Source organism: Zalophus californianus, chromosome 3 (assembly GCF_009762305.2).
Source record: "Zalophus californianus isolate mZalCal1 chromosome 3, mZalCal1.pri.v2, whole genome shotgun sequence".
In the NCBI taxonomy this organism is placed as follows: Eukaryota; Metazoa; Chordata; class Mammalia; order Carnivora; family Otariidae; genus Zalophus; species Zalophus californianus.
The window spans coordinates 98,954,790-98,974,918 of NC_045597.1; the positions used below are offsets into that span (position 1 = coordinate 98,954,790).

The 20,129-nt window shown below is 42.1% G+C and overlaps 1 long non-coding RNA gene across 1 annotated transcript; it reads right to left on the bottom strand.

Annotated features, from left to right (window-relative positions):
• Positions 1 to 1,116: 1,116 nt before the first annotated feature.
• Positions 1,117 to 19,863, bottom strand: LOC113920044. The gene is made up of 5 exons (XR_003519210.2): positions 18,161 to 19,863; positions 17,587 to 17,837; positions 12,176 to 12,277; positions 1,734 to 1,853; positions 1,117 to 1,238 (listed from the first exon to the last, which is right to left on the bottom strand). It is a non-coding gene; the product is annotated as an uncharacterized LOC113920044 (long non-coding RNA).
• Positions 19,864 to 20,129: the final 266 nt, after the last annotated feature.

Sequence of the window (20,129 nt, forward strand, 5' to 3'; positions counted from 1 at the left end):
ATCCACTCCCCCTCTTCTTCCTATGCTTCTACTACAACAATAGGCTCCATGATCCAGTCAGGTACTCAACCGAGAAACCTGAGCCTCACCGTTCACGCCTCCTCGTGCTTCCCATTCAATCTGTCAACACGGTGATCATCTTTCTACCTGGAACTCATCTACACCTCTCTTTCTACTTCTGCTACCTTACTCTCAGCAACTGTTATATCTTGTCTAGACTACTCAGTAGGTCTCCCTGACTCCAGTATTTGCCCCATCCAATTAATATTACATGTAGTCACTAGAAGGACCGTTAAAAATAAAAACCTGCCATATAACCCAGCAATCCCACTTCTGGGTATTTATCTGAAAGAATTGAAGGCAGGATCTCAGAGACATCTACACGCCCATGTTCACTGCAGCATTTTTCACAATAACCAAGAGGTGGAAGCAATCCAAACGTCCATCAATGGATGAACGGATAAAGAAAATGTCCTATATACATACAATGGAAGATTATTCCACGTTAAAAGAGGAGATCCCATCACAAGCTACAAGATGGATGAACTTTGAAGACATTATGCTCAGTGAAATAAGCCAGTCACAAAAAGACAAATGTATGATTCCACTTACAAGAGGTATCTAAAGTAGCCAACTTTGGAGAAACAGAAAGTAGAATGGCAATTACTGGGAGCTGGGGGGAAGGGGAAAAGGGGAGTTGTTGTCCAATGGGTATAGAGTTTCAGTTTGCAAGATGTCAGAGTTACAGAGATCTATTGCACAACAATGTATATATACTTAACATTACTGAACTGTATACTTAGATGATAAATTTATATTATGTGATTTGTTCCACAATTAACAATTTTTTTAAATAAAAACCTGTTCCTATAATTGTATGTTGTAAACCCTTCCCTGCCTGACTTTCTCTTTTGGCCTTTGCAAAATCTGTCTGCTGTGCTTGGAACCTTCTTCAAAATACCTCCCCTCCCCCACTTCCTCAGCTCAGGGCAAATGCCTCCTGGTCCTACTGGATGACTTCTCTTACCTTCCTCCTTTGTGCTGCCTTGGCCCCTACACTTATCCCACTGGGACACTCACACTAAGTAGCTGTTGCCCATTTTCCATGTCTACTCACCATAAGAGACTGTGAAGTCCTCCCACACGGGTACTTCAGCATCCTTCGTCTCTATGTCTCTGAAGACCAGCATGCTGCCCAGCTCATTGAGCAAGGCATCCCTCAGAACCCAGTGCTGTGCCTAAGAAGATATCCACTGAATTATATCTTTCCATTTTACTCTTCCTGAAATGAATGTTTCTCCTGTTTCCCCAATCTGATTTTTCTGCCTCCTTTTTTAGAGTCTCTTTCCTCAGTAAACTTCCGACCCTAGGCTCACCCTGCCCTGACTAACTTAGGGCTTTCCAATTTCATTTTCCTTATACTTCTCTCCCATGGCTCCTGGATTCCAATGATTTTCATCAATGTGGTTTCCCTCCGACAGTATGGAGGATGACCCGTTGAAGTGGAATAAAGTCTCATTTTAACTGAGACCTATTACAATAAAGCAGTGAGTGGCCAGCAAGATTATTTACATGCAGTTTGAGGGATAATCTACTCCTCTGAACCACTGGAGAGGAGATTTGTGAGCATTTCTCCACCTCTGCTTTAAAATGTAGAGTTTATTATTATTGCATTCTGGTGAAGCCAACAAATCAGGAAAGGACTGCCATTGAAGAGATAGTCAGTTACTCACAGTGTCCAGGAGGAAGGGGCACACCACACCGTCAGAGCCTTAGGTGAAAGGAGTGGCGTTAGTCCGGAGGCAGAGAAAGCGAGGAGAAATCATGGATGAGAACTTTTCTCGTGGTTTTGGCTAGAAGAAATGGGTGAGGCAGGGTTAGCAGGCCTTGCACATTTAGGATTGGCTAGTTGGAATACTTAAAGTAGGCTTCAAGGCATAAGGACTGTCCCTAGCTATCTGGTACCTGGCCCTGTGGTGATTACAGTGGCAGGGAATAGTGGCCCAGAGTATGAGAGCCCAAAAAAGGAGGTGGGTGGTGGAGATGGGCTTTGGATCAGTTGGTTTTTGGTTTGCATGTGGAAGGTACAGAGGAGTCATAGTTATCTCTAGGAATTGGCTTACCCTGGGAGGGACAGTGTCTCCCCTGTCAGCTAGTCTCCAAGACATCAGAGCATCAGAAACTCCAGAAAATGAAAAAACATAAATATACTTCCCAACACCAGAATCAAACCATAGGGCATGAAGCATGGCTGTAGGGAAGACAAAGAAGAGGGAAAAAATGTGGAAATGTTGCTATTAACATTGCAGGTAACCCAGAGCATTCCCTGACTCTTAAAAAGTTGGTAAGAAAAATTCTTCTAGCTACAGATTAAAAATAGCCACTCACTTTCTGAGAAGCCAGCTTCTAAAACATTTACTTTAGATTTCTTTTTATGTGAAGTGATAAATATACATTTTTCCCATAGAGAATATTTATGAAAACTTTTCTGGGAAATGTCTTTTCACTAAATATAGGGTCTCTGGAGACAGATCAGGAAACAGCCCCCCAAATGTGCTGTCAATTGTGACCTGACAGTCTGAATTACCATATTTTTATATTGTAACTCACTTCCTTTAATGATATAGATATTCTACTAATGGTGTGAAAGAGATGGAAACTGGCAGCTTTAATGGTGCGTGATGTATGTGCTCCCTAACTATTAAATGCAAGGTTTTGCCTGAGATAAGAGGGAGCTCCAACTTGCCTTCATCTGGGACGTGGGCTTCAGCCTGACACTCAGCAGAGGTGACTTTGGCAGTGACGTGGCACACGAAACCCGTCTCCTTAGTGCATATTAAAGATGACCCCTCCCCCAGCCAGACCTTTGACAGTTGGTATGCAACTTCCTTTTTCCAGATGGCCTCCCCTTCCTCCTACTTGGGTCCCTCCTCCCTCCCTCCTTCCCCCACCCCTCTCTTCCTGGATGAGGCGCTCTAGCCCTCAGCACTTACTGGAACTGATTGTCAATTCAAATGACTGCACCCAGAGGTCATCCCGCTGGAGGAGAGGCGTGACCATGTGTGTTTGCATTTTGGAAACTGGGATGTTTGAAATGAACCTGAGGTGGTGTTTATACAGGAGAGTGCCCAAGTGTGCCCCTATCTGGTGGCCCTTCCTAGAGAACGGGACACCCTGTCTTGGGGGCAGCCTGCGGCATCCTCTGCCCACAAAGAGGGTGTCAATGCCTTCTCCTTGATTAGCTGGACACTGAGAATGGGCCCAGGCTTCCAAGCTTGCAGAATTTCCAGATAGAGCATATCTGTCAGAGCCACCTTCTGTGACGTGCCATGTCTGCCCCTAACAGAGACATGGATGGTGCTTGTGCCTTGAGCCCTGTGAAGACATCTTGTACACTCTCAGTTACCTTCACTTCTACCAGCTCTACTTCCTCTCCTCTTCTTAGGACTGAAATCTGTGAACCTGCCTTCCCTCGTCCTAGCAACCCCTGACTACTGTTTGGCTTAACGTTAGGTCTACAATTATTTTAAGTCAAAAATTATAGATGTTTTACATAAAATCCCCCCCCCAAAAAATTAGAAGGAGCTAAAGGGACTACTCAGGAGACACCTGACTGCTTAACCATCAATCAAAAGACTTTTGTCCATGAGACCAATCCAATATCTGTAGTGGCCCTTAAGGAAAAAAGAAATCCTGGTTTTTAAATCAAGAATGTAGACAAACAGCTACAATAAATTAAGGGATATTTTTTGAAAGTTTCAATAAATGAAGAGCTATACCGTGCACCTGTATTTGCAAACTAAATATTGCAAAAACATCAAATATTTCAAGATGAATTTCAGGCTTTAATGCAACCTCAATCATATTCTCAAAAAAAGTTTTTCTTTGGACTTAGTGCATATTAATTATGGAGTTCATCTAAGACAGAGAACAGATAAGCATAACAAAGGGAAACAACAAATGAGGCTATTTAAATTCAATGGAATAAACCGTCCAGAATTAGACCATATTATAAGTAAGAATTTTATATGTAGTAAAAAGATATCATAAACCAATGGAGGCAAAGATGGAAATATCCCATAGCATTGGTTTTGCTGATTAGCATCAGAGGAAGAATTACTTTGGACCCAAGTAACATAATAAATAAACTTAAAATGAATAAGAAGTTAAATGTAGGGCGCCTGGGTGCCTCAGTTGGTTAAGCGACTGCCTTTGGCTCAGGTCATGATCCTGGAGTCCCAGGATCGAGTCCCGCATCGGGCTCCCTGCTCAGCGGGGAGTCTGCTTCTCCCTCTGACCCTCTTCCCTCTCATGCTATCTCTCATTCTCTCTCTCTCAAATAAATAAATAAAATCTTTAAAAAAAAAGAAGTTAAATGTAAAACTGTAGCCATGAAAACATCATTATAGATACTCATATCACTGATAATTTTTTACTTCTGGAAAGTCTGGAGGAGGGACGACTTTCTAAGTACAAGTGTGATAAAAGACATCAGAGAGAACAAGGAATACATTTGTAGGAAAAAGTTAAAAACACCTAACCTCCAAGGAAAGTTATTAACCAAAAGAAAAAGACTAAGCTGGCAAATATGATATAGAAGTGACTGACATTTTAGCATGTAAAATTTCAAGCAACTTGCAATAAACACATTCAGACCCAATACATGAACTAGAAAGACAATGAGATAATAAAATTCCAAACAGGAAAGAGGACTTTGCCAGTTATAAAAATAATGCAAATTAAACAAACAAAACCCATCTTACATATTAAGTGAACAAAATAAAAGTCTAATGGTATTTTATATTGCTAATAATGACAAATCAAAAATATCATCACCTACGTTGCATATAGCATTTTAAACCTATACTATCCTTTTGGAAAGTTCCTTGGCAATGTAGTTCAGGCGCCATATGAAAGATTATATTGTTGAAAATGATAATCCTACTTCCATATAAAATATGGGAAAAGCTATACACATGAAGATGTTTATCACAATATTATCTTGACAGCAAAAAAAAAAAAAGAACAGAAGTAAACAAATGTCCAGTGATAAAAGAATAACCAAACGGGTTGTGAAATTGAATTTTAAGACATCTCTGCAGACTCCTTCATCACCCAGCCAGCAAGACATATTTCTTCCCCTTGAGCCTAGGCCGACCTTGATTACTGACTAGCGTAGCTGGAGGGGCACTATGTGAAGGTCATAGAAGACAATGCAGCTTCTGCCTGGCTGGTTAGAACATTCCTGCTAGAGCCCTGAGCCACCATATAAGAAGTCCTAGCATCCTGAAGTTGCCATATTGTGAGGAAAGCCCAAAGTAGCACGAGTCAGGGCTCCACACTGAGATGCTCTGAGACTACATAAAGAGAGATGGAAGCCCAGCCAGCCCCCAAATGCCCCAGCCACTCCCTCCCACATCCAGCCACCATGGGATGGCAACTGCTTGAACTCAGACCACCAAGACAAGCTTTCCCAAGCCCCGGACACACGAGAGATAACAGAGTGACTGTTGCTGTTTTAGGTCACTAAGTTCTGAGTGGTTTGGTTGCACAGCAATAGACGACTAAAACAGAAATCACTATTACACAGAATATGAAGCAGCCATTAAAAAGCTTATTTTAAAAGACTATGTAAAAACACAGAGATATTCCTTTACGTGGTATTGAGTGGAAACACAAGACGTAAAATTTATGTACATTATGATTGTGACCATTTATAATACATACCAGAAAGGACTAGAATGGAGGAAGGGCCATGTTGAGAGTTGGGTTAGGTTGGTAGCATTAGGATGATATTATTGTGCTAATTTCTAGACTTACTAAAAATGTAGCTATAATGATTGTATAATTAATTAATGAGAACTACTTGTCTCTTAAAAGAAAAAGAAACTTAGAGTCCTATCTTAAGAAACTGGTTTAGCAAAATGAAAAAAAAATTGAAGATGTTAGAAGCACAAAAGTACAATGGCACCCCTTTCTCAAGAGTGATTATGAATTGGAATGGAAGCCCTGAGGTATCTGTGTTGAAATGGTAAAGCTGACTCCCATTGTTCCCAACGTTTGAAGAGAGCTCACAAATATTATCCACAGCTGAATATGTGCGCCAGAATTTTTCTTTTTATTTTACTACTTTTATTTTTTAAGACAGAATATTATACAGGTATTTTGTATAAAATCCAAATGATGTAGGGGCACTGGGTGGCTCAGTCAGTTAAGCGTCTGTTGATTTTGGCTCAGGTCATGGTCTCGGGGTTATGAGATGGAGCCCCATGTTGGGCTCCACACTGGACATGGAGCCTGCTTAAGATTCTCTCTCTCTCCTTCTCCCTCTGCTCTCTACCACCCTCTTCAAAAAAAATGCAAATGATGTGTAAATGTTTGAAATGCCTAAATGAGAATATGGTTTTACAATCATGTCACCTGGGACTAGATTAGAGACCACCTTCCACTCACACCACATCACCTCAGGAACACACATGGCTTCTCATTGCCCAGCAACCTACCAACTAAAGGACACACTCACCATACACACACACACACACACACACACACACACACACACACACACACACACACACAATATGGGGTGATGGACTAAGACTTCTTAGTGGCAAATAAAACACCTGTCAGGAAAAGGGTGACTACAGTGATACATGGCAATCACTGGCTTATTGTAGTTTTGTTAAATCCCACAGGACAAGAATTGCCATGGCGCCTTCTCAGGCCTCAGGGTAAGTTGGTTGGTGGCCCATCTGGTACTTCATGTGCTATCCTTGGAGAGCATATGGGTTTTGGAGAGCATGACTTCCTGCTGGGGCAGGTTTGGGATCAGCAGTATTGTTTCAGCACTTGAACAATTACAGACGTTTGCAGGTGAAGATAATAGTTACAACAATAAAATTCCCTCAAAAATCTGCTAAACTTCTTGTCTATATATTTTCCTGCAGTCAGTCACTCTGTGTGCAAGATCTTATCTTGACCTAATCTTTATGCCTAAGACTTAAGTCTACACATTGGCAAACTTGTCCTGTCAGAAGGCAAAATAATAAATATTTTGGATTTAGTGGGCCCAAAGGCAAAAATCAAGAGTATCATGTAGGTAATTACATGATAAGAAAGAAAACAACCGTCCACATTTTTTCTCACCTGCTTTACGGCGGTGGAGGGGGACAGGGTACCAACAGCAGGTCAGATTTGCCTGACAGATTGCAGTTTGCCAACCACTGCTCTAGTCTGTTATTCCTGGCTTCGGTGCTGCATACCCTTGCATTCATCCTCACAGTGGCTGCCTTGAAGTCATGGAGATCAGTAGGCTTTAGAGCAAAGGTAACACCCTATCTGACCTTTGTCGCTATTATTATATTACATTGCTTATGGTGATGCAGAGAACTCTTAACAGAAGATGTTGAGAAAGGCTTGCAGCCATAAGCTGTATCCTGGTAAAGTTACTGTTTCAGAGTCTCTACTAACCTCTTCAGTCTGCAAGATAAATGTCCTTGGTATTATCAGGCCTGCCAGGTCCCCAATATTACTGCAGTCTCAGTTGACTTAGATCGCAGGATGCAGGTAGAATCCTATTTTAGCAAAGCCAGACTCCCTTCTACCAATGCCTACAGGCTGTTAACCCAAGCCAGACACTCTTAGGGCAAGAGTGTCAAGAAAGAGCCAGCACACCCCATACTGTAAAATCTTCCCAGCAGTTCCCTAATACCTTGGACTCAGTCTGCCCCTGCTCTGCCTCCCAGTCAACTCAGAGAGGAGTTTTTAGTAAATGTTTTATCACCACATAGCAAAGCTTACCAGTTTGTTAGCCTGCAATAGGTGTATTCTCACCCACTACCTGACACCTTCAACTAATCCTATGCCACATGCTTAGGGTCTATTACTTGCAGCCTCCCATTTCAGGAACCAAATTCCATCTTGTAGTTTTGGCTTTGATCTTATGGTCCAGGATTACAGCATCAGCTTCCAGGGTGCAGGATAGAGGAAGAGACCAAATCAAAAGGGGAAAAGGGCATGTGCCAGATGTCTTTAAAAGAACGCTCTTACAAGCTGCTAAATGATGCCTTTGCTTGCATACCATTGGCCAGAGGTAGAGACAAAGTCATACCTAACAATTAGAGGATCTAGGAAGTACAACCTCCATCCCAGGGAGCCATGTCTCTCCAAAGAATGGAGCTTTATCACTTTGGAAGTGAGAACAGTAACTAAGGGCTGATGGGCAGTCTCTGCCATAGGAAGGTGCTGGTATAAAACCCATTTTGAAAATGAGGATACTAAGGCGTAAAAAGGTGAAGCTAAGTGCTACTTGAGAATAAGTGGTAAAAACCAAAATTCAAAACAGGCAGTCTGACTCAGGAGTCTCATGTTCTTAACAAATGGTCAACCAGCTTCTATGTAGGGATCCACAGTTTGGAGGTGTCTGTCCAACGTGCATATAAATAGATTCTGGTAAAGGAAACAGCTGTGTGCTTCCTCTCTAGTGACATTTGGAATCATGACATATCTTAGCAAAATTAGGAGAGTACGTTTGAGAAAATAAAGGGGAAAAACGAAGCGATGGTCCATCAACAGTTGAATGAGTACCCAAAATGTGAAATATGATTTGGTCATCAAAGGGATGAAGTACTGATGTCTGCTACAACATGAATGAACATTGAAAACACTGAGCTTAAGGAAAAGAAGCCAGTCACAAAGGATCGCAGATTATATGACTCCATTTATGTGAAAAGCACAAAATAGGCAAATCCACAGAGACAGTAAACTAGTGGTTTCCAGAGGCTGGGGAAGTGGGGGATGGAGAGTGACAGGTACAGGTACAGGATTCCTCTTTGGGGTGATGAAAATGTTCTAAGATGGACTGTGGTGATGGTTGTGCAACTCTGCGAATATACTAAAAAACCATTGAATTACACACCCTAGATGGATGAGTTGTACAGGATGTGAATTATATCTCAATATAGCCATTGCCAAATACAAAGCTCATGGTAACACTGAGGCAGGAAAGTTAACATGGGGCAGTACCCTCATGACACACGAGCATTGCATGTGCTTGCAGAAATAGCTCATGCCGTCCATCTTGTGGTGACAGGCCACGGTAAAGCCACACCCATATCAGGAATCCCAGATTGTGTGGCTGCCCTACAGATTAAGAAAAGGAAAAGAAAAGAAGGAAGATTGTTTTAAAAGAACTATGACAATCAAGGAGTGTAGAATGAATGAACCTTCTTTTTAAACTGTTAAAATATTTTTATCTTTGTTATAGACTGATGAACCATCCTTGACATGTTTCCTGATTCATTATAGGGCCACACATTGTGTGCTTGCACTGAAAGCATATGAAAAGGGAGAGCTTTCCCTAGCCATGCTGTCTCATTCTGACAATAAAGGTGGTGCCAGAGCTCTCCTCCACTCTGTGCCTGCCCCACCAGGCAATCACTTGGGATTCCACTGAGTGTAGCATGAGAGGCCTCAGAGACCCAACTGATCTAACTCCTTGTAGCTTATAGTGAAGCAACCAAATGAACCTGGTGTTCAGTGACTTTTCCAAAGTGATGAATCCAGTGGGGGGAGAGTTCCTGACCTCCCAGACCACAATACTTTACCTTATACCATGCTCGGTCCCAAAACAGCAATGAAGAAATGTTGTGGAAATGTTCAATGGTTAGGAAACATATTTAATGTAAATATTACCGATACTTAAACAGAGACAAAAGTATTATTGTGGAACAGGGACAAAAATGGGTGTGTGACTACTCACTCTGGCATCTAAGGAGGGAGAATTCTTGCAAGCCAGATGAACTCCTACAGTGTAGAGATTCTGGAAAGGGCAAAAGGGAAAATGGAGAGAACAGTTGTGTTTACAACTGTCAGGCAATGGTTTTTAGGGACAGGGAAATGAGAGTAGAAGAGAAAGACTTTCAGGGGACAAAGGATATTAAAAGGAGGAGCAAGGGTAGAAAAAATATTTTAAAGAGGGTGGCCAGGTATTAAGAACACACTAGCTTCTTTCCCATTTCAATTAAAGAAAAGCAAAGCTGGCGGCATCACAATTCCGGACTTCCAGCTCTATTACAAAGCTGTCATCATCAAGACAGTATGGTACTGGCACAAAAACAGACACATAGATCAATGGAACAGAATTGAGAGCCCAGAAATGGACCCTCAACTCTATGGTCAACTTATTTTTGACAAAGCAGGAAAGAATGTCCAATGGCAAAAAGACAGTCTCTTCAACAAATGGTGTTGGGAAAATTGGACAGCCACATGCAGAAGAATGAAACTGGACCATTTCCTTACACCACACACAAAAATAGACTCCAAATGGTTGAAAGACCTAAACGTGAGACAGGAGTCCATCCAAATCCTAAAGGAGAACACAGGTAGCAACCTTTTCGACCTTAGCCGCAGCAACTTCTTCCTAGAAACATCGCCAAAGGCACGGGAAGCCAGGGCAAAAATGAACTATTGGGATTTCATCAAGATAAAAAGCTTCTGCACAGCAAAAGAAACAGTCCACAAAACCAAAAGACAACCGACAGAATGGGAGAAAATATTTGCAAATGACATATCAGATAAACGGCTAGTATCCAAAATCTATAAAGAACTTATCAAACTCAACACCCAAAGAACAAATAATCCAATCAAGAAATGGGCAGAAGACATGAACAGACATTTCTCCAAAGAAGACATCCAAATGGCCAACAGGCACATGAAAAAGTGCTCAACATCGCTTGGCATCAGGGAAATCCAAATCAAAACCTCCATGAGATACCACCTCACACCCGTCAGAATGGCTAAAATTAACAAGTCAGGAAATGACAGATGTTGGCGGGGATGTGGAGAAAGGGGAACCCTCCTACACTGTTGGTGGGAATGCAAGCTGGTGCAACCCCTCTGGAAAACAGTATGGAGGTTCCTCAAACAGTTGAAATTAGAGCTACCGTTCGATCCAGCAATTGCACTACTGGGTATTTACCACAAAGATACAAATGTAGGGACCCGAAGGGGTACGTGTACCCCAATGTTTATAGCAGCAATGTCCACCATAGCCAAACTGTGGAAAGAGCCAAGATGCCCATCGACAGATGAATGGATAAAGAAGAAGTGGTATATATACACAATGGAATATTATGCAGCCATCAAAAGGAATGAGATCTTGCCATTTGCAACAACGTGGATGGAACTGGAGGGTGTTATGCTGAGTGAAATAAGTCAATCAGAGAAAGACATGTATCACATGACCTCACTGATATGAGGAATTCTTAATCTCAGGAAAGAAACTGAGTGTTACTGGAGTGGTTGGGGGTGGGAGGGATGGGGTGGCTGGGTGATAGATATTGGGGAGGGTATGTGCTACGGTGAGCGCTGTGAATTGTGCAAGACTGTTGAATCACAGATCTGTACTTCTGAAACAAATAATGCAACATATTTTAAGAAAAAAGAAAAAGAAGAAGATAACAGGAGAGGAAGAAAAGGGGAGTATGTCAGAGGGGGAGACGAACCATGAGAGATGATGGACTCTGAAAAACAAACTGAGGGTTCTAGAGGGGAGGGGGGTAGGGGGATGGGTTAGCCTGGTGATGGGCATTGAGGAGGGCACGTTCTGCATGGAGCACTGGGTGTTATGAACAAACAATGAATCATGGAACACTGCACCAAAAACTAATGATGTAATATATGGTGATTAACATAACAATAAAAAAATTAAAAAAAAAATTGAGTAAAGAACCAAAATATTTGCTATAACCCTTTGGCTACCATATTGCTCCTTCGAACATAACACCCTACCCAAACTGAGCCTCGAGGTATTCTCTAATTTATTCAAGTTATATTGAGAATTAAATTAATCTATCTACCCAAGTCACCTACTCATAATTCAGGAAAAGAGGGTGCTCAGAACCTCTTTTAACACACCATGTTTTGCTCTCCATTATTGCAGTATATGAGCTGACAACTAGTAGTGAATATTCAGAAAGCAGAGTTTTTACTCATCTTTGTATCCCCAAAGTACCTAACACTGCTTTCACATAGGTGTGAGAACTGTCAACATTTACTAAGTTAACAAACGATCTGAACTTTCTGATGATTCTCAGATGTGAAAAAGTAAAAGGATAGCCGTGCCTTAGGCTCTGTGACAGAAAGGGTGGTTATCCCCCAGGATAGCCTAGGATACCTTGGCTGGTGTTGAGAAGAACAATGCAGGCTCGATCTCCATGAAGTGTGGTCCTAAATTTCAGATTTGGGGATTCATGTTTTGCTTGTAATAGATTCTCCTCTGGAAGAAGAAAAGAAAGCCAGATAGCAAAGGGTGAGCTCAGAAGACCATTCCAGGAAATCGATCTGAGGCAAAAGCAGCAGGGATAGCTTTTTTTTAGAACATGGCCAAAACCCATCAGCCCAAACATAACAAGGATTCAAAAGATCCCAAGTTATTTAGTTGAAAGACAATTCCAATGCTTTTTCTTGCATGCAGCCCATCAGAGTTGAAACAAGTGAACTGGGAGAAGACTTCAGATGATACCGCAAGAGGTATTTCCTTAGAAAACCAAGTTTGCAAATCCAACCAGCTCTCCGTCAGCCAGAGGTTGGCAGTTTGATCTGTGAATACAGACTAATTCTTCACCTCTTTGAGATCCCTGCTCTCTGCTTTTTAACACTTCACGAACTCCCTCAAGCCTGGCAGGGAGCATAAAAAGAAAACTCAAAATTGTTCATCTAGGAATTGGGAATATCAGTGCTTTTTTTTCTCTTCCTCTGTCAGTAAAGTGATATTTCTCTCTAGACTACAATTTCTACCATTGACCAAATTTTATGGCCTGTTTCTTTCTCTGTCAGTTAGGTTATGCTAGATGACACTACAGTAACTAACAAGTCCAAAATCTTAAAAGCTCAAAACACAATATTTTATTTCACAGTATATGCAAGTTCTGGCACCTTCTAGTCGCTGTCTTCGGTTTTATAACACCCATCACCCCAACTTGCATGATCACCCCAATTTGTATGTTCACCACGAGGAAGAGAGAACATGGAAAGCCACACCAGTTCTTTCTTCCTTTCTTTTTTAATTTTCTGGTATTCTTTACTTGTTTGTTTGGAGTACAAGGATTATTTTTCTTTTTTCTTTTTTTAAATTGAGATTTAATTGACATATAACTTTATATTGGTTTCAGGTGTATACCATACTTGTCTTCGATACTTGTACACATTGTGAAATGATCACCACAGTAAGTCTAGTTAACATCCATCACCACGCATAGTAACACATTGTTTTTTTCTTATGGTGAGAATTTCTCAGATTTATTTTCTCAGCAACTTTCAAATATACGACATGCAGCATCATTAATTAGAATTAGAACATACCAGTTCTTAAGCATTTCCACCCAGAAGGGACCTACACCTCTCCCACTCACATCTCATTGACCAAAAAGATCACATAGAATATCCATCCTCAGAGGCTGGAATACAAAGTTATAGTTTCCCAAGAGTATTAATATTTTAACTAGGCTCAAACTAAGATCTAATGTACTAAAAATTGGAAAGGCAGTAAAAAGATCTTGACATTCCACAGTCACTTCCATGTGTAATTCAAAATAAAATGGAGTTTTTTGGGACACCTGGGTGGCTCAGTGGGTTAAAGCATCTGCCTTCAGCTCGGGTCATAACCTCAGGGTCCTGGGATCCAGCTCTTTGTTCAGCAGGGAGCCTGCTTCTCCCTCTCCCTCTGCCTCTCCTTCTGCTTGTGCTCACTCACACTTTCTCTCTCTCTCTCTGTCAAATAAATAAATAAAATCCTTAAAAAGATAAAAACTAAATAAAATGTATTTTTTGAAATGTTTATATGTATGGTATAATTAAAACAAATTCCTTACAGATTTCAAGAAACTGGATCTTTCTATCAACACAAGATTTTTCTCCTTTTTCTCTTTTTAACTAATGCACCATTGATTTTTAAGATAAGGAGTATTAAAGTTAATGTCTAATTATGGAATTTCAGAAATCAAGATAAGAATGGGGGCACACGGATGGTGGGGGAGCAGAACGCTTCCCTGGGGTCCAGAAACCATCTCAAGCCCATTTCTCCTGCCAGTCAACAGGCCACCACCCGGGTAACTGGATTTCGTGGCAGCAGGCATTGGCAGATGCTCCCTTATCCTCCCCATTGGGTTCTCTCCTCCTGCACCACTTTGGACTCATGCTTCTACTGACATCCTCTCCAGCTACATCAGGAAATGAAACAATACCCAGTGGAGTTATCAGACACCTCACATTCAGGTTGCCTCTGAGGTGGGAGAAACCAGTGAGGTCAATCGACTTCCAAGGCCATGGCTGCCAGGCCCCACTGTAGGCAACCAGCCAGCACCCTGCTACAGATAGACCAAAAGCTACTGAAGCAACTGCCCCCTTCAGGTCAATCACTGCCACCCCCTCATAGCCATGGTTTGCAGAGGGCCAACTGGGAAAGAGACAGAGGGAGTGAAATCGAGGGGGCAGGTGTGCAAACCTGGGCGAGAGAGCAGATGTCAGGCCACCATGAAATAGAAATCCAATTCTACACACCTTGAGCTTCTGCAGAAGCCCATCGGGCCACCTCCAAGCAGTCTGGAGAGGTGAAGAGCAATGGCCTTGACATCCTTTGCTACCCATGACTCCAGGCTAGCTATCTAACTTCTCTGAGCATCTGTTACCTTGTCCGTAAAATGAGGATAATAAAAGTAGCTTCCTCATTGGGCTGTTTTGGGGATTAAGTGAGTTAAAACACAAAGTACTTGGTCTGATGGTCTGACAGAAATTACTTTTTTTAAGACACTCTCTTTCTAAGCTCTGGTAAACTTGCTCTCACCCTGAAAGGAAAGAAGAACCATTCTGCACCTCCCTTCCCCAACACACCTGACTTGCTCACAGGACAAAGGTTGGTACCATTGTTGAAGTTCCCGCTGCACTTGGAGGAAGCAGCGTGTGATGTTGCATTATCCTATCTTTCTGTTTCAACAACCACTTATCCCCCCAGCTCGCCCATGAGCTGCCTCTAACGCAGCTAATTGATGTGGGCAGTTGATTTTTTTTTCCTTAATTTGGGGCCAGAGGCAATGGCTTCTTTTAAGTAATGGAATCATAGCTCTGATAGTTCTCAGTTAGGAGGAGGTCTGGACTGTGTGAGGAGAGGTTGTGTCTCTTTCCCCTTCCAAGTTTTCTCTGGAATGAGTCTGCTTGGAGGTAAATATGGCTGCCGCGGTCTTGCATAAATGTGCAACCCTTGAGTGCCAGCACCCATCTGGAGAGAGGAAATCACAGATCCGGCCCTGCCCAAGGGAGTTAGCGAACCCCAGGCCAGCACCCTGAGCTGTAACAAAAAATAATGAGATGAGAATGAACAGGCAAAAGGATTGTGGCTTTAAGCTATGTGGTCTTAATTTAAAGAGGTGTCCAGCAAGCTCTCTGAACCAATAGAGACAGTATAGAAGGGTGATGGAAACACAACCCCGACCAGCTTTTGAAGCCAACTGGCAGAGCTGCATCATACCAGAAAAAAATTACTCAGAAGATCTTCCAATTTATAGTTCAAAAATTACATTCTCTTGGTCAACTTTCTAACCTACCTTTGAAGGGACTTTCTCCTCTGAGTCCTGTGCTCAGGATGAGATGAAAATAGAAATAAGGGATTCTAGTGAGTACTTTGATCCCCACAGGGCTGGTCCAAATGACCTGAATGAGCTCCAAAATCTGAGTAAAGTTGTCTATCACTCAAAGTCACAGATGGAAAACTCTGATTCCAAAAATCCCCACGGATGAAACAAAACAGCATATACATTATCTGAGCAACAGGAAGTCAAGGAAATTTTCCTTCTTCACTTCCCAGTGTAGAATCTTTACCTAAACAACTAAACCTCATGGTTTAGAACTTATCACATCCTTCATTCCAAAATGCACTGTTTCCATTTGTCCACAAAGTGGTAGTAATACGCTCTTTCCCAAAGGGAACAGCAGAAAAAAACGGAAATGTAATTTATTTTTTATTGCTGAGTTGGGCTTTTGCAAATGATTCTTGCAGACGTATCTTTAATAGATTTTCAGACATATTTTATTTGTTGAAAAATTTCCATGCCCTAGCATAATTTCAATTATTCAATGGAAACCAGAGTTTGGGGAATTGTTCCAGCCACTCATTCAGCCCTTTGAATAAGCTATATTTATCACTTGAATTGATTACTTTGTCCATTTGAAAATTTGCTCAGATGAAGGGGGATTAGGAGAGAATATGTTTCAGATCTCTCTTCCTCCTGCAATCACACAGGGGCTTTTTGCTTCCTTGAAGCAGTTTGGAGCCTGGTTTTCCAGGTCACTGGGCTCCTGATGAAGAGGTGCAGGAGAAGGGGGGCATCACTGTGGGTACTGTGTTCCTAAAGATGCACTCAACAGAGGTTTGTTTATTCACAGTACAAGAAATCTAGAAATGAACAGTCGCTGCTCTTGGTTGGGGGCATCAACAATGCCCCTGGTCAACGTCTCAGCATGTTTTTGGACCAAAGATGGATGCTACAGGTCAGGTCATCACATTCATGTGAGTAGAGTAAAGGGAGAAGAATCCATTTAGTATGGTCTGTCTCTTTTTATTAGGAAATCAAAACCTGCAGAAGCCTCCAGCTGATGTCCACATACTTCCACTGTTACCCTTGGTCAAGTCACCATCATATCACCCCATTGCCTTCCAGTTTATCACCCACCTCCATCCCCTTGACCCATCCTGTCCTTTTTCAATATAGCAAGCAGAGTGAGTGCATTAAAGTAGAAGTCAAAAATGGCACTCCTCTGCTCCAAGCCCCAGTAGCTTCCCAACACACTCAAGAGTCAACTCCAAACTTCTCAGAGGGGCTTGGAAGGCCCATGTGATCTGGCTATCTTGTTTCTGCTCTGGTCCCCTCTTTGACTACACAATCCTTGCCCATTCCACTTCAGCCATATTGGTTCCCACTATTTTAAGAAGGCCAGGCATCCCCCTTGCATCTGCTATTCCCTCCACTTGGCATGCTTTTCCTCTCTATCACTATATGACTGGCTCCCTCACCTCCTTCAGGCTTTGTGCATATTTCAACTTTGCGGTGAGACCTTCCCTGTTCATAATTCCAACTCCCTTCCTCCATTCCTTTCCTTGTTTTGTTTTACTGTTTTTGCAAAGCATTATCTAACATATATACATACTCTTTCTGTCTCTCCCAGTGACCAGAACAGTGTTTGGCACATGTCAGATGGCCATATACTGTCTGTTGAATAATGCATGGCAGCATGCAATCATGAATGGGATAGAACTGTCTTGCATGGCCTCTACTAGCAAGTATTTGGTCCTCTAGTCTCTAGAGCAAGAGCCTATTGGGAGAAAGGGGGCTAGGAATGACTTTTGAGTGGTCAACAAATAGTGTGTATCATATGGATCTACTTGTGAATGGTTATAGCAAAATTGCTCAAATTAACTTGCTTGCTTCTATTATGTGAGGATCCCAAAGGTTGGTTAGAGTATTAGGTGCAAGGGAAGGAGAAACAAATTAAAACAGGTCCAGAATCTTCATAGACACTTTATGTGTTACTCACTTTTTTAAATTCTCAAAACAGCCCTGGAAGAGAGTGAAGTTCAGAGACATCAAGTAATGTGGCCACAGACCTTCAGCTGGGATGGAAAGCTGGGGGTTTTAGTCTCCAGGTTCTTTGTTTTTCCCACTGTACCAGGTGTCTCCTGATGGACACATCGATGCCCTGATTTTTGCAGCAGTAGCTGAGAACATGCCTTCTAGAAGCCTAGGTACATCAGCATCCTTACCTGCCACCTTGGCCCATTATGTAGCCTGAAAAGGGTAGGAAACAATAAAAAGATTTTAATCTCAGGCAAATTGTAAGTGTGATTTCAGGAAGTGTGGCAAAGCTACCCTATCCCCAGCCCAAAATATGTCCTACCGACTTCCACGTTGCTGCTCAATATTCCTTTATCCACGGTTAAAGCTTTCGTGATTTTAAATGCTAACTGAACATGTCTAGTCTCACAAATTTCTCCTGAAATTATTTTGATTTTTTTTCTATTTCACAGTTTATTCACCTGTCACAGGCTTTTGTGTGTTGTCCTTCCTAGAGCATAAGTAACTGAGGAAGAAGCCATGTCCTACACACTTACCATAGCATTCTTTCCCATCAGTCAGTATAAATAAGTGCTTTCTGATTGATTATAAAGTTGAACATGCAAATTCCCAGGGGAGTGTATTGTACAGGGATATTCGTGTTTGGGGCAGCGTGCTGTGGAGAAAGCAGAGTGAGTCACACATGTCTCAGTTTCTATCCTGGTTCTACCATTATCACCTGTTACACCTTAGACAGTTGCCTGTAATCTCCCAGAGCCCTCAGTGTCCACATTTGTAAAATGGGTCTATAAAGGGCCTATCTTGTCCCTGAGTTAGATTCAGAATTAATGACCCTCAGTTATGGCAGCAGGACATGGCCACTCCAAACCTGCCCCTCAGGGGTGAGATTCCCCACCACAGAAAATAGTGACTGTTAGGTGAAAAGATACCCCAAGGCTTAGATCCATCCCAGGCTCAGCACTCATTCAGAACAAGATCCACTCAGATAGAAGAGGAGACCAAAATCATCACACTCCCATTCCATGCCACTGTCTGACACCCAGCCACTGGCCTGAGAGAAGCTGAGCACCACAGGCCCACAGAGCTCCAGAGTTTCTGCCTGAGCCCCCTTTCTAAACACCATGCCTGCCCTCCCCACCATTTCCAGGGCAGCTGCTCACCTGTCACACTTGTGTCTTGGGGCCAGGTGGCAGATCCAGCTTCCCACACCTCTTCTATGCCCTTCCAGACACTACTCGCCACCCTTAGCCTATAGTACAGTTGATCATCCCCTTTCCTGACCCACCCCTCAGGTTCAACAGCAAAGAAGTTTCTCTCCGCCCCACTGTAAAGACCCACACTGTCAAGTGTGGCTTGGGGGCCCTGAAATGTGGCTAGTCCAACTTGAGATGTGCTGTAAGGTCACAATGCAGACCAGATTTTGATGATGTAGTATGAAAAATAGTAAAATATCGAATATATCTTTATATGGATTATATATTGAAATAAGACTATTTTGGATATATTGGGCTCAGTAAATGTACTGTTAAAATGAATTATACCTGTTTGTTTTACTTTTTTAAAATGACTCCTAGGAAATTTTAAATTACTTTTGTGGCTCATGTTGTATTTCTGTTGTATAGCCCTGGTAAGGACAGTTCATCATATTATACTGTTATTATGTTTTCTTTCTATCTCACCCACTAGACTGGGACCTCAAGAAGGGCACAAAGAGTACCTTCCAGTGCCCTGAGAGAGGCTCTATCCATGGTTAACCTTCCACAAATGCTTGTTAAATGAATGAAGTTATGACCAAAAACAAGAAACCCACAACTATTCAATGTTTCTCAAATAATTACAAAATCACCTGGAATTATATGCTATGAATTGCTATTGAATTGCCCACGGATCTCTTTGGCGTGGAGATGACTTACAATACATATGGTTGGTATGTATGCCCAATTAGGCCCACAATTGTAAATGAAATGAATATTCCAAAACAACATTGCACCATTATGCATGCAAACTTGAGCCTCTACATTTATCTCATAGTTGAGCTGGGATGACTACCAATTTATCAATTGTTGTAAGTGACAGTTGTTTGCTATGCATTTTTGTTTCTCAACTCTAAGGAAGAGGACCACCTGGGAACTTGGCTATCATTCCCTTCTACTCTTCACACATTTTTTTTTCTAAAAATGTGTGTTGAATTTTCACGTTGTGTAAGATACCATCCTAGGCCCTGAGATACGAGGATGGACCAGATACATGACTCTGGGTTCTGTGACTCATGTCTCCGGTGACTGAACCTCACTGTGTGTGGGACAGCTGGACGCACTGGGTACAGGGGTGCCTAAGAGCTCTGCAGGAGGAGCAGACAGGAGTGTAGGGGTCAGAAATGGTGCAAAATGGCCCCCTGTCTGGAATGAATCTACAGACAGATGTTTTATGAATCATGCATGCTGAGGGTGTCCAGAAGAAAGGAAGCAGCCAATATTGCCTTTCCCTTCAAGAAGAAAACTTTTC